Raw genomic sequence first — 12,550 nt, forward strand, 5'->3', positions numbered from 1 at the left:
TCGTATAATTACAACACAAGTGTTAGGTTATGTAGATTTGTAGAACACACTATCACTGAGGGAGTATCCTGGCTCTGAGCAGGTGTGAGTTTAGGCACATCTGGGCCTTTTAGGACTACTCCAAAAGCCAGGTCTTCAGCTTTTTGAGGAATTTAAGAAGTGAGAAGGAGGCTCTTATGTGCAGAGGATGATCTTTCCACACTTTAGGAGTGATGTAGGAGAAGGCTTGACTGCTGGATCTGGTTTTCCATGGGATTTGTGCATGTAGGAGCGTGGACGAGCAGAGGTGTCTGAAAGGTTTGTGAAAGCAGATGTGACTGTTGGGGTATGCTGGGCCAGTGTTATGTAGTGCCTTGAGAGTGTGTGTGAGGAGTTTTGATGGAAATGGCTCCCTTTGCAGGATTATACCCAAACGTTTCATCTTTTTCCTCCTATTTTGTCTGATCTATGCTGGTTTATCGTCTCTGCGCACTTTCCCACTGCAGATCAGTGCTAAAGTGCAAGTGCTCCCTATGTAAATTGTATTGGTGATTGGTTTATCCATGATTGGCATCTCTGATTTCCTAGCAAGTCCCTAGTAAAGTGCACTGTGTGCGCCCAGGGCCTCTAAATCAAATGCTACTAGTGAGCTTGCAGCACTGATTGTGCCACCCAAATTAGTAGCCCTGTAAACATGTCTCAGACCTGCCACTGCAGTGTCTGTGTGTGCAGTCTTGCACTGCCAATTCAACCTGGCAAGTGTACCCACTTGCGAGGCCCAAACCTTCCCTTTTACTACATGCAAGTCACCCCTAAGGTAGGCCCTAGGTAGACCCAGGGGCATGGTGCAATGTATGTTAAATGTAGGACACATACTGATGTGTTTCACATGCTCTACCAGTGAAATACTGCTAATTTCAGTTTTCACTGTTGCAAGGGCTATCTCTCTCATAGGTTAACATGGGACTGCTTTTAAATCTTTTAAGTGCAGTTTCCCATTGGGAGCAGATCCGAGATGTGGAGTTTGGGGTCTCTGAACTCACAATTAAAAAATATACCTTTTAGTAAAGTTGGTTTTTATTTTGTTGCTCAAACCATTCTGTGCCTCTGCCTACTTATGTATTCCACGTCTGCGTCAGACTGACAGTTGGGATGTGGAAAATTCCCTCTAGACAGGGACACAAAGGGAGCTGGGGTGTAGCCTGCATATCCTGATGTGTCTCCTAGCTAGAGTAAGGAGGGATGAGCTGACACCTCCACCTGAAAGGCCTGTGCATGTCCTCAAACAATGCAGCCTCCGATCCCCTGGAGTGTGTCTGGGACCAGGCCTGGGCAAGGCAGGATCTTGTTAACAACAGAGACTTTACTCTGAAGTTTGCCCACTTCAAGGGCAGAAAGGGATAGAAGTAGTGGACCCAAAATCCCCAGACTTTTAGAACACTTTCAGATCAAGAGAAACCTCTGCCAATGAGAAGAGCTGAAGAGCTGGATGAGCAGTACTGCCCCTTTGCTGTATGTGCTTTCCTGGGTAGGCCTGCAGTTGCTGCTTCTGCCTCAAAGAGGGCAAAGACTGGACTTTGCTGGGTATCCTGCTTGTGAAGTTTCTCCAAGGGCTTGGAGTAAAGCTTGCCTCCTGTTGGAAGTCTCAGAGATATCAAAGACTTCAACTTTATCTGCCTACAGCATTGTGAAGTGTGTGTTATGTGCTGCAACAGAAGAAAACCACTGCAACACCATCAACAACGCCTCTGACTGCATCGTGACCTGCCAACGCCACACGGAGCTGTGCCTATGTCGCATCACAACCCTGGTCTCACTGACACCACCACCTGACGCAGCCACCGAGCCGCAGCTTGCACCGTGACCTGAGGGCTTCGCACTCTGTATCACCTTGCTCACACCGCAGCCTTGGCATCCCAGACGATGACGTTCCACGCTGACACCGATGCCACTGCCTGCAGCGTGGCCTGAGAACACCGCTCGTGAGGTACTTGATGCATCGTCCCGCCCCGCACCGTAGCCCCGGTCCACCGATGCCAGCGTCATCGACAGACACCCCTGTCTGCACTGCGACCCGTGGATGCTGCATGGAGCCCGCCCTGCCTGCCCTGGACCTGGCCTGGCACTTTGGGCTGGACTGTTCCCATGGGGAGCAGGGTCAAGACTGATTTGCATATGGGTGGGTCCAAACTGGGGTGGCGTGGTGAGCAATAAAACGATGGATTAATCCCAGATCTGTGACAGGGGGTAAATGTTTGCATTGTTCAGCATTCCGTCCATCATCTGTTATTTTTGCCTCTCTCATACTATGGCATCAAACTATAAATCTGCAAATCTACATTTCTGAAGTTATGCTAATATAGAAATGGCAGCTTTGTATGTTTTGTCATCCTATTAGGACAACCAAAAGGAAATGTTATTCTTTGACTATTAGGTCAGTGTCTATTTGCCACAAAGCTTTATTCAACATCGGTTAAAACCATACTAGTCCAACCCCTTCGAATGTTGTAAGCCCTCCAAGAACTAGTTGAAACTCTGTTAGAAATGGGGTCTTTGGTTGGCAGTCAGGTTACCCCCTGTCCAAACAAGGACCCTCACTCTAGTCAGGGTAAAGGAGAATCGCACTCAGGTAACCCCCCCGCACCCCCTTGGTAGCTTAGCACGAGCAGGCGGGCTTAACTTCTGCAGCAATGTGTAAAGTATTTGTACCAACACACACAGTTAATCCTTAGAAACAGTGAGAATTCGATTGTTGCACAAAGTACCTGGTTAGCATAAAAAATAAAGCTGCACTGGAGAGCGTACATCGGAAAAGGGTAGCGATGAGTCGATTCTTTACTCGCAAGTGAGGCCGTGCATCGTTTCCTTCTCCAGTTGAGTCGGCGATGCGTCGTTTTTCTTCCGCAAGAGAGCGATGTGTCAATTTCCAGATGGGGCACCTCGGATCCGCAAGTCGGGTTGACTTTGAAGCCGAGGGACGATGCATGGAAAATCTGGTCACACGGTATCAAGAGACAGCGCTGCATGGGGTTTGCGTTGTTATCAGCTTCCATTAGTGGGTGTTGTGCATCATTTCTCCTGCTGCGTTGCGTCGATCTTCCAGCCATGATGCAGGTAGGGTGTTGATTTCAGCCGCGAAGCCGGCGTCGCGTTGTTTATCAGCCACGTCATGGAAGGTGCATCAAAAATGTCCCTGCACGGCGGTCTGTGTGTAGATTTTCAGTTCTTGTCTGCCAACTTCACCTTTCAAGGGACAAGGAACTGGATAGGGCACCACTTGGCAGGGCAGGAGTCTCAGCAGAGAGTCCAGGTGCTGGCAGGGGAAGGCTTTGATGGCCCTGAGACTTCAACTACAGGAGGCAAGCTCAGTTCAAGCCCTTGGAGATTCTTCTCAAGCAGGAATGCACAACAAAGTCCATTCTTTGTCCCCTTTCACAGGCAGAAGCAGCAACTGCAGGGTAGCCCAACAAAGCAAAGTCCCAGGCAGGGGCAGCACTTCTCCGCTCTTCAGCTCTTCTCCTTGGCTGAGGTTCCTCTTAATTCCAGAGGTGATCTAATTTTCAGGGGTTTTGGGTGCCCTTCTTATAACCCTTTCTGCCTTTGAAGTAGGCCTAATTTAAAAAGAAGCTGCTGTTGTTTTCAAGACCCTGCCTTGGCCAGGCCAGGCCCCAGACACACACCAGGGGGTTGGAGACTGAATTGTGTGAGGGCAGACACAGCCCTTTCAGGTGTAAGTGACCACTCCTCCCCTCAGCACAGACGGCTCATCAGGATATGCAGGCTACACCTCTATCACTGTCTAGAGGAGAGGTTCAAACAGTCCAACTGTCAAACTGACCCAGACAGGGAATCCACAAACAAGCAGAGTCACAAAATGGTTTAAGCAAGAAAATGCCTACTTTCTGAAACTGGCATTTTCAAACACACAATCTAAAAACAAACATTACTAAAAGATGTATTTTTAAATTGTGAGTTCAGAGACCCTAAACTCCAAGTTTCTATCTGCTCCCAAAGGGAATCTGCACTTTAATAATATTTAAAGGCACCCCCCATGTTAAAGTATGAGAGAGCTAGGCCTTGCAACAGTGAAAACCGAATTTGGCTGTATTTCACTGTTAGGACATATAAAACACATAAGTATATGTCCCACCTTTTACATACACTGCACCCTGCACAAGGGGCTACCTATGGCCTACCTCACGGGTGCCTTACATATACATAAAGGGAAGGTTTAGGCCCGGCAAGAGGGTACACTTGCTAAGTCGAATTGGCAGTTTAAAACTGCACACACAGACACTGCAAGTGGCAAGTCTGAGCCATATTTACAGGGCTACTTATGTGGGTGTCTCTACCAGTGCTGCAGGCCCACTAGTAGCATTTGATTTACATGCTCTGGGCACCTCTAGTGCACTGTTCTAGGATTTACTAGTAAATCAAATATGCCAATCGTGGAAAGTCAATTACACATACATTTTACATAGGAGCACTAGCACTTTAGCACAGGATAGCAGTGGTAAAGTGCCCAGTGTAACAAAAACAGCAAAAACAGAGTCCAGCACACATCAACAACCTGGGAAACAGAGGCAAAAAGTTACGGCAGACCACGCCAAGGATGCCAAGTCTAACAAACTCTGACAAAGGTTTTTTGTTAATAAAGTCAGACTTCTCAACAGCACAACAGAGGATGCAAATATTCTGAAACGTGAGATTGGTTTAAAGTTTTCCAACAGAAAGAACACTACTCAGTTTTGAGTACTTTAAATAACTGACCATTACGGAAGTTCAACCCCTGACAGGGAAGAGTAAGTCTTCATGTACCTTAGAGGATGTTTGCTCTGTAAGAATCTAGCTAATTTATCATCCCAACATTCAACTCATTCAAATATCTTTGTCCAGGAGCTTACTTTTCCCAGATTAATTCAAAAATATGATCATAAGGCATTTACTCAGACGCCATCCTACAACTCTACTAACCACCCAACTTTATGCCCATCTCTCTCCTAAACAACTTGCTAGACTGGATGAGTACACAATGAAGCAACTTCAACGGGTCATTGAAAGCAACTTTGCAACAGGTTTGTGACCGGGCTTAAGTACAAACATAGGCCCTCATTACGACTTTGGCGGTCTTCCATAAAGACCACCAAAGCTGCGGGCGCCAGGAGTCCTCCAGTGCTGGCAGTCTCCTGCCCACATATCATGGGTGCTGCTGGATTTCTGCCACACTTTGGGCGGAAATCCACCAGTAGTCATGCTGGCGGGCAGAGGCGCTCTGGCGGTTCCACCAACGGCCCCTCCCCGCCAGTAGGACACCGCCCGCCATATTATGGACCATAATATGGCATAGTGGTGTGCTGCTGGCAGGGTTCAGCCAGGAGTGGCAGCGCCCCTTCCTGTTCCCTGCCAGGTGACCTTTTCCACGGAACATGTAAGGTAATCATCGGGGAGGGTGGTGGGAGAGCAGGGGGTGTTGTGTGTGTGTGTGTATGAGTGTGGTGTCTGCACCAATGTGTGTATGCATGGTTGAATGCATGTCTGAATGTTGAAGTGAGTGCATGTCTGCATGTAAGTGTGTATGCGTGTGAGTATGCATGTTTGGATGGGTGTAAGTATGCATGCTTGTATGCGTGTATGAATGTTGTTGTGAATGTGCATGGATGCGTGAGTGGATGCGTGTATGTAAGTGTAGGTGAATGGGTGTATGTGTGTGGGTTTCTGTGTGCATGTATGTGGGGGTGTCAGGATGTGGTGCTGTGGCTGAATGGGGTGTGGTGGGAGGGGGGCGCTGTGGCTGACGCGGGGGTGGGGGTCTAGTGCTTGCTGGGAGGGTGCGGGATAGCCCTTTTACCGGTGAGAGGGAATACATTTCCTGTCACTGGTAGGCTTTCCACCATGGTTTTCGTGGCGGTGCTACCACTGCGAAACCCTGGTGGAAAGGCGGCTCCTGATACCGCCGGCGAACATCTATGGACCGCTGGGTCGGAGATGATCATCTCTGGCCCGGTGGTACCGACTGCCATGGCGGTATGAGTGGAGATGTGGCGGGTTGGCAGAGGCCAACCCGCCACATTCATTATATGAGGGTCTGCACCGCTAGCCTGTTGGTAGTGGGACCGCCACATTTACCCTGGCAGCCAAAAGACCGCCAGGTTCCAAATGACCCCCATAGTGGTTGTCTCCTTGCTCAGCGAGTTAAGTACCATAAAGGATAATGGTGGTGGTGCAGCCATGATTTTATTAGACCTATCAGCACCTTTTAACACCATCACAAGATCTTGTTCACTCAAAAAGCAGAAACCTTAATTGAACGCAAAGAGTTAGACTCTTAATGATGAATACAAATCTGAGGGTACAACATGACACCTTCACCGCTGGCCAAAGACTGGGTCCCTTGAGGCACCCCAAGTCACATCTCTTCTCCAAATTGTATCTGTAATCTTTAGCATCCCTTTTGCGTGAGCTTGTTTATGTATGATGATGATACACAAATCTTGCTGAATGTGTGGTCGTAAAGCACACTACACACTAGGATTAGACAACACTCCACGTACCCTTGGTTTTGACAGATGCTGAATGAATAATAATCATCTCAAGCTAAAACCATTAAAGATTGAGATTCTGCTGACTGATAACCCTTCCAATTTGAAATGCATCTTATTTCGACCCTTGAAATGCATCCTCGCTCTGTCCCAGTAGTGAGAGATCTTGAAGTCTTAATAGATAAGGAGCTGTCTTTAGATCAGCTGTTTACGGCCATGTCCAAATCCTGTTTATTCCAACAAAGAACACTTGTTTTTCTTGCCATTCATTAATACGAGTGTTCTACTCAATTCCTATACATATTCCTGAACTGACCTTTGTATTTTGGTTACCTTGGACCTGTCGGTGACAAATATTGCAAGGTTCCAACAAATTAAAAATGCTGCAGCCAGGTCGATTTTCACAGTAAAAAAACAGTCTATCTTTACCCATACTTGATCTTTACACTAACTATCACTTAGGAAAAGATTAATCCTTAAGGCGCTATACAGGTCTCGAACATAATCAATTTCGGATCACTTCACCTGTGAAACTGAAATTTATGAGACATGAACCAAAGCACTCACTAAGCTCTCAGCCAACTTACATATCCTTTCACTGACAAGGAATAGGAAAGCTGTATGAGGGAATCACATCTTTTAGAGTTATAGCCTCCTTTTGGTGGAATAAGCTACCCTTCCTTTGAAAGAACAATCCAATTTGATGAAATTCAGAAAGGCAATTATGATGTAGCTGTTTGTTCTCATCATTTAATGGGGTCTGTCTGTTTCTACATTTTGCAAATCTATGTCATGTCAACATCTCTTATGTCTACAGCGCCAAGAGACCTCAGTCCTGTGGCATTATCTCTGTCTTACAAATATTCCCCTAAACAGATACATGTTCTTTCATTTTTCCATACTTCCCCGTCCAAGTAAATTCTCGACAATATGATACAACAGCGAATATCCTTAGTAAAGGTAGGGTGGAAAAATAAATATATATTAATAAACAGATCTCAGGGCACTAATACAGTAGCAGAGGTATACAGCTTTTAAAGGCTTATACAGCAGTGCTGTCTTTTTGGGTAAGCTGCCCTTTGACCTGTGTTTTTTCATGTTACATACAAAGCAGACTTTGCTGCATTTTAACATGATCCATTTTTGTGCATCAAGTGTGTGAGTCGACGAGAGGGCCTAAGAAGACAGGCCTGTTCATGACTAACGTGAGCTTGTTAGAATAATTCAGACTTACACAATAAACGTGCTACACCTCTACATATCTTTCAGCCGCCTACAATCCAGATCCAGCAAGCGCCAGTTTCTATGTGCTTCCTGCAGCCATGATGGAGGACCTCTTTAACTGTTCTGTGTAGGAAGCACAGGAACCAAGCAGGGAGAGCCCCTCCATGCCCTATAGGCCACCATATATTAAAAAACGTTTAAAAGATACCTGTGTTTGATGACAGGCAAAAAGATGGACTGGCTGCTAGAAGGATCCTGAGAGGTGATTTTCCTACTTCAGGCCTAGCGCATAAAGGCGTGAGGGAAGCTATATGCAGCAATGGAATACCTTTAATCAGCTATTAGTAATTTAAATAGCACCATTTGTGCAGTTGGGTGTGATCAAATATGATTGAGTTCTATAAAGATTTCAGTGTAATAACCATTTTGTTTGCTGAGTTTTAATAAGTATTGTGGTGATTCTTATTCACATTCTTCGCAGAAGAATAATATGTAATAAATGTATTGTGGAGTACGAAGACTGGTTTGAGGAATAAACCAGGGCATTACAAAAATCACCTGTAGAGAACAGGTCCATGGGAGTTTCACCTGTCTCTGGCACTCTAGTCCTATCCAGCTAAGCATAACTCAGAGGGAGGGGTGATGGACCGCTGACGGTTTTCGTTTCTCTGACAACATAACTGTTTCCTTTCTCCGAAGCACAGGAAATCTACCTGGTATAACCTAAGAATTTCAGGAAACACAACACCTTGCCATTTGTAAGGGCATTCTCTGGGGCACTTCACTGGAGAGCTAGGAGACCGAACTGAATGTCCACTTCTTCTCCAGCAGAGCACTGCCTCTTACCGCTCTAAGGGGCCACATGTACGAAAGTTTGGTTTTGCGACTCACAAATTGTGAGACAGAGTGACTCACAATTTGCGAGTCGCAAAGCCTTATGTTGCACAGTGTCAATGACACTATTTGCAATTCGCAAGGGGGTCGCAAATGCCCACCTCATGAATATTCATGAGGTAGGTCACAATTTGCAACCCCTTTGGGAATGGCCGCCTCACAGGGATGGTGGCCTACTGGAGACAGCAGACCACTATGTCTGTGGCTGCTTTTAAGTAAAGCAGTTTTTTTTTTTTTTTTTTAAATGCAGCCCGTTTTCCTTTAAGGAAAACACTGGTGCTAACTGCCATTGTTTTGCAACTGCATTTTCAGTCACAAAACAATCATACATGGGACTGCAATACGCAATTAGGAAGGGAACACCCCTTTCTAACTGCGACTCGCAATCCCTTTTTGCGATTTGGTAAATAGTTTACCGAACTGCAAAAATGGGTTTGTACATGCCAAAGTGCATGTTGCACGTTGCAAATGGCCCGATTCGCTGTTTGCAATTTGCAAAATGCTACATACATGTAGCCCTAAATGCACAATGAGCATCTGAGCATGGGTCAACATTCTTTGTCAGCTTTACAATTTATGTTTTTGTAGTGTCATTCTAGGAGTCTGAAGCTGTGGTGCAGGGCATCAGATTCTCAGACTGAGAGGGTAAAATGTGGGGCTGTGACAACGCCCAAACACTTTTAATGGGCTTGTCACCACTGGAACTGAGGGGTGATGATAACAATATTCTATAAAACCTGACAAATGAGCTAGCATGTTAACAGGCTCATTTGATCACTCTGTGCCAAACCTTTCACCGAACCCATCCCTGGGTGATCTTTTCCAGTGGCACCAATCTAGGAGCGGGGGCCACATTTCCTGATTTCAGAGATATAACTGGAGATATGTGTGATGTGGAAAATGGGAACCACTTCAGTTAGTGTCCATCTATACACATAAACAAGCCTTCACCTGAATTAAGTAGCCCAAGAACCATCCTTTCCATTAAATAAAGTCACATTCAGAGGTGGCTGTGTGCAATTGTCATGTTCCTCATTACCGAATTGTCTCTCTGACACAGAGTCGATCTCTTGAGGTTGCCTTGCTGGCTGCAGGAAAAAGGAAAACTCATGTCAATCTGAATAGCAAGGCAACAGTCATAATATCTATGGCTCTTACTGTCCCCTATACAACTCCTGTTGGTTCCAGCAGCCTCCATGTAGTATGTTAGGTTTTACAGCAGCATGAGCATAATCACCTGTATGGAGCAGAATTATTCCTCCTACTCAAAAAGGATCTGAAAGAGTTTATATTCATCTGACGACTGTGGTGAAAAACAGTAAGTAGTAAGACAAATTGGCCTTGGAGTGAATGGGGAGGGATTTACCTATTGGAGACTCAGCACCAATGGACAAAGACAACATTGCTCACTGTTGAACTGTTCCAGGTTTGCTCAAGGATTGTAGTTACAGGATTTGCAAAACAATTGAAGAATGTACTAAATATATGTGGTGTAGTTATAACTAGACATCTACGAAATAACTAATAAGCACTTGCTCCTAACCATCAGAAACAGACATTTAAGCAGTTGCCTTACATTAAAAAAAGGCATCAACAAGAATGTTCAAGGCTGCAACTAGTTAAGAAATCCTACTACTAAAGGCGGAGCAATATCTTCCAGGATTTTCACAAACAAGTACAAGACCGGCAGACTTGGTGACCATCTTTGAAGACAACACCATATGCAAACCACAACCTACAAAAGGGATTTTCTTTGCATCACGGTAACCCGATCATCAAGGAACAATGGAGTTTCATCATGGCATTTTTTCCCTATTTATTGTAGTGAATCTGTAAATTATTTCTTCTACGGTTCCACAGCTGTCAATGGGACAGCCTTCACCGTCATACAGGGCGTCTCAGCACTTATGTAAAATCCAAACAATAAGAGCTAGAAAAGAGAAGCAGAGATAACGTATATTCCCACTACTGAAAAGAAAATAAGTTAAAGACAACAGTATATTGCATGCCTTAGTGAGCATGCCTAAGAAAGAGAAGGTCCTGAAGAAGGCCATTTTGACCCATATGGGCAGAAATATTGGCTGAAACATGTCGACCTAAGATTTGGATGTAGGAGTGCATTGAATCTCCATAGACATCTTGCATTGACACTGACAACCTTGTCAAAGGGTACCAATCATAAAGTACACTGAGTAGTGGGTGCCCCGCAGACAATTTTAACTCACCTTGTTTCTTTATGCACTATTCACTTTCTGTGTGAACTGACAATTGAAAACCACACACTATGCTGTAATCAGGCATCGCTGCACGCCCCTGAGGCACTAGGCACCCAGGATGGGACCCCAGTGATTAAGAATAACACCAACTAGGTTGGTTGGTGAGGGGTCTTTTTAAGAACCAGAATGAGGTCTCACATATATAGGGACAGGTCATAAAAGAGAATTTGGGGGTGGTGCTGTACTCGATTTTGTTGTATTGGCTATTATTTACATTTGGGAATGTGAGCAGGTATTCATTTCTTCTCACTCTCTCATGTATTGTTTTTATGATTAATGTTCCACATAGAGTCCAACGTCTTGTTGTCCTCATCAGGCAAGAAAGATAGTGGAGTGACAAAAGAATACTTTATCCTAAACTTGGACAGTATGACCAAGACCAGTTGGGGGTCTGCTCTCAGAAAGAGAGGATCATGTTTGGATGCCTTGCATTTTTTAACAAGGTGAGCTGTTGTTGCCCTGGTGTCCTGATGGTTTCTGGAAGGAGGAAAATATCTATTGCAGGTTCAAGGGGCCCTGCAATATGTGACAAACGTGGCTTTAAACATGTTGAGTGTTGGAAGAGCTCCAATACTGAAGTCTGTGGCGCAGAGCTCAGCTTTACTGCCCCTAGAGCTAACTCATCAAGAAACATGACAATGTCATGAGTGATAACCGTCATGATGACAGTCAGTGAGGTTGAAGCACGTTTCAAAGTCTGACTTGTGCATCTCTGTTAAGTGTTGGATCACACGACTATCATATTTAGGTCTGTACTAGACCTAGGACACGTATTATGGGACCTTACTGATGTCACTGGATTTCTTTGGGTGCACAGCACTGGCTATTTTTTAAATGATCTTTATTGTGGTTACAAGTATACCAGTATACCAAGGAAACAGGGACTGAGCATCAAAATAGTAAAAGAACAGTGAAACTGCTCCATCAATAAGATTGTAGCCACTTACCCAACAACCCACCACCCCCTGCTCCTGTGTAGGACACCTCAGAAAATCACATAAGCATTAATTCCATATAATAGTTAAACTGCTAGCATTCAACCATCATGCTGTATCTGTCAGACATGTACACTACCAGTAGGATCCCTAACGGGAGTTCTTACAGGAGACTCACACAACTCATTTACCTTAGCAACCTATGCTTTCATGTCATCCTTTCAACTTACCATCCTTCGGACATGTTTCATGTATACTTCTTCAGTGGTCACCCATTCAGAAACATCACTGGGCCAGTCTGTATACCTAGGGGGTTTTGCATTTAACCACTTAATGGCTATGCATCGTTTTGCCAGGATCAGACCCAACAGAACAAATTTCCTACAAAGCTTTCTGTTGGAAGAGGATGGGATCAACCCCAGTATCACTTGTCTCACGTATAATTGTACTTACCCCCAGTGGCTGTGTTCAAATTATCCAACACTTATCACCTGTAATGAGCTAGGACTCTTCATTTCCAGATTATATGTATAAAGTCTGCTATCGGGTGTCCGCATAGTGGACAAGCTTCTGACCTATCAGGGTAGATATTGTGCAGTAATTTTGTGGAAAGATACGTCTGATGAATATAGTTATATTGGATTAGCTTAAATCTGGTGTTGGAGCTGGTAAGGCAAACCCCCTCAGGATCCATTCTTTGGGT

This window comes from Pleurodeles waltl, chromosome 10, assembly GCF_031143425.1.
Source record: "Pleurodeles waltl isolate 20211129_DDA chromosome 10, aPleWal1.hap1.20221129, whole genome shotgun sequence".
Lineage (NCBI taxonomy): Eukaryota > Metazoa > Chordata > Amphibia > Caudata > Salamandridae > Pleurodeles > Pleurodeles waltl.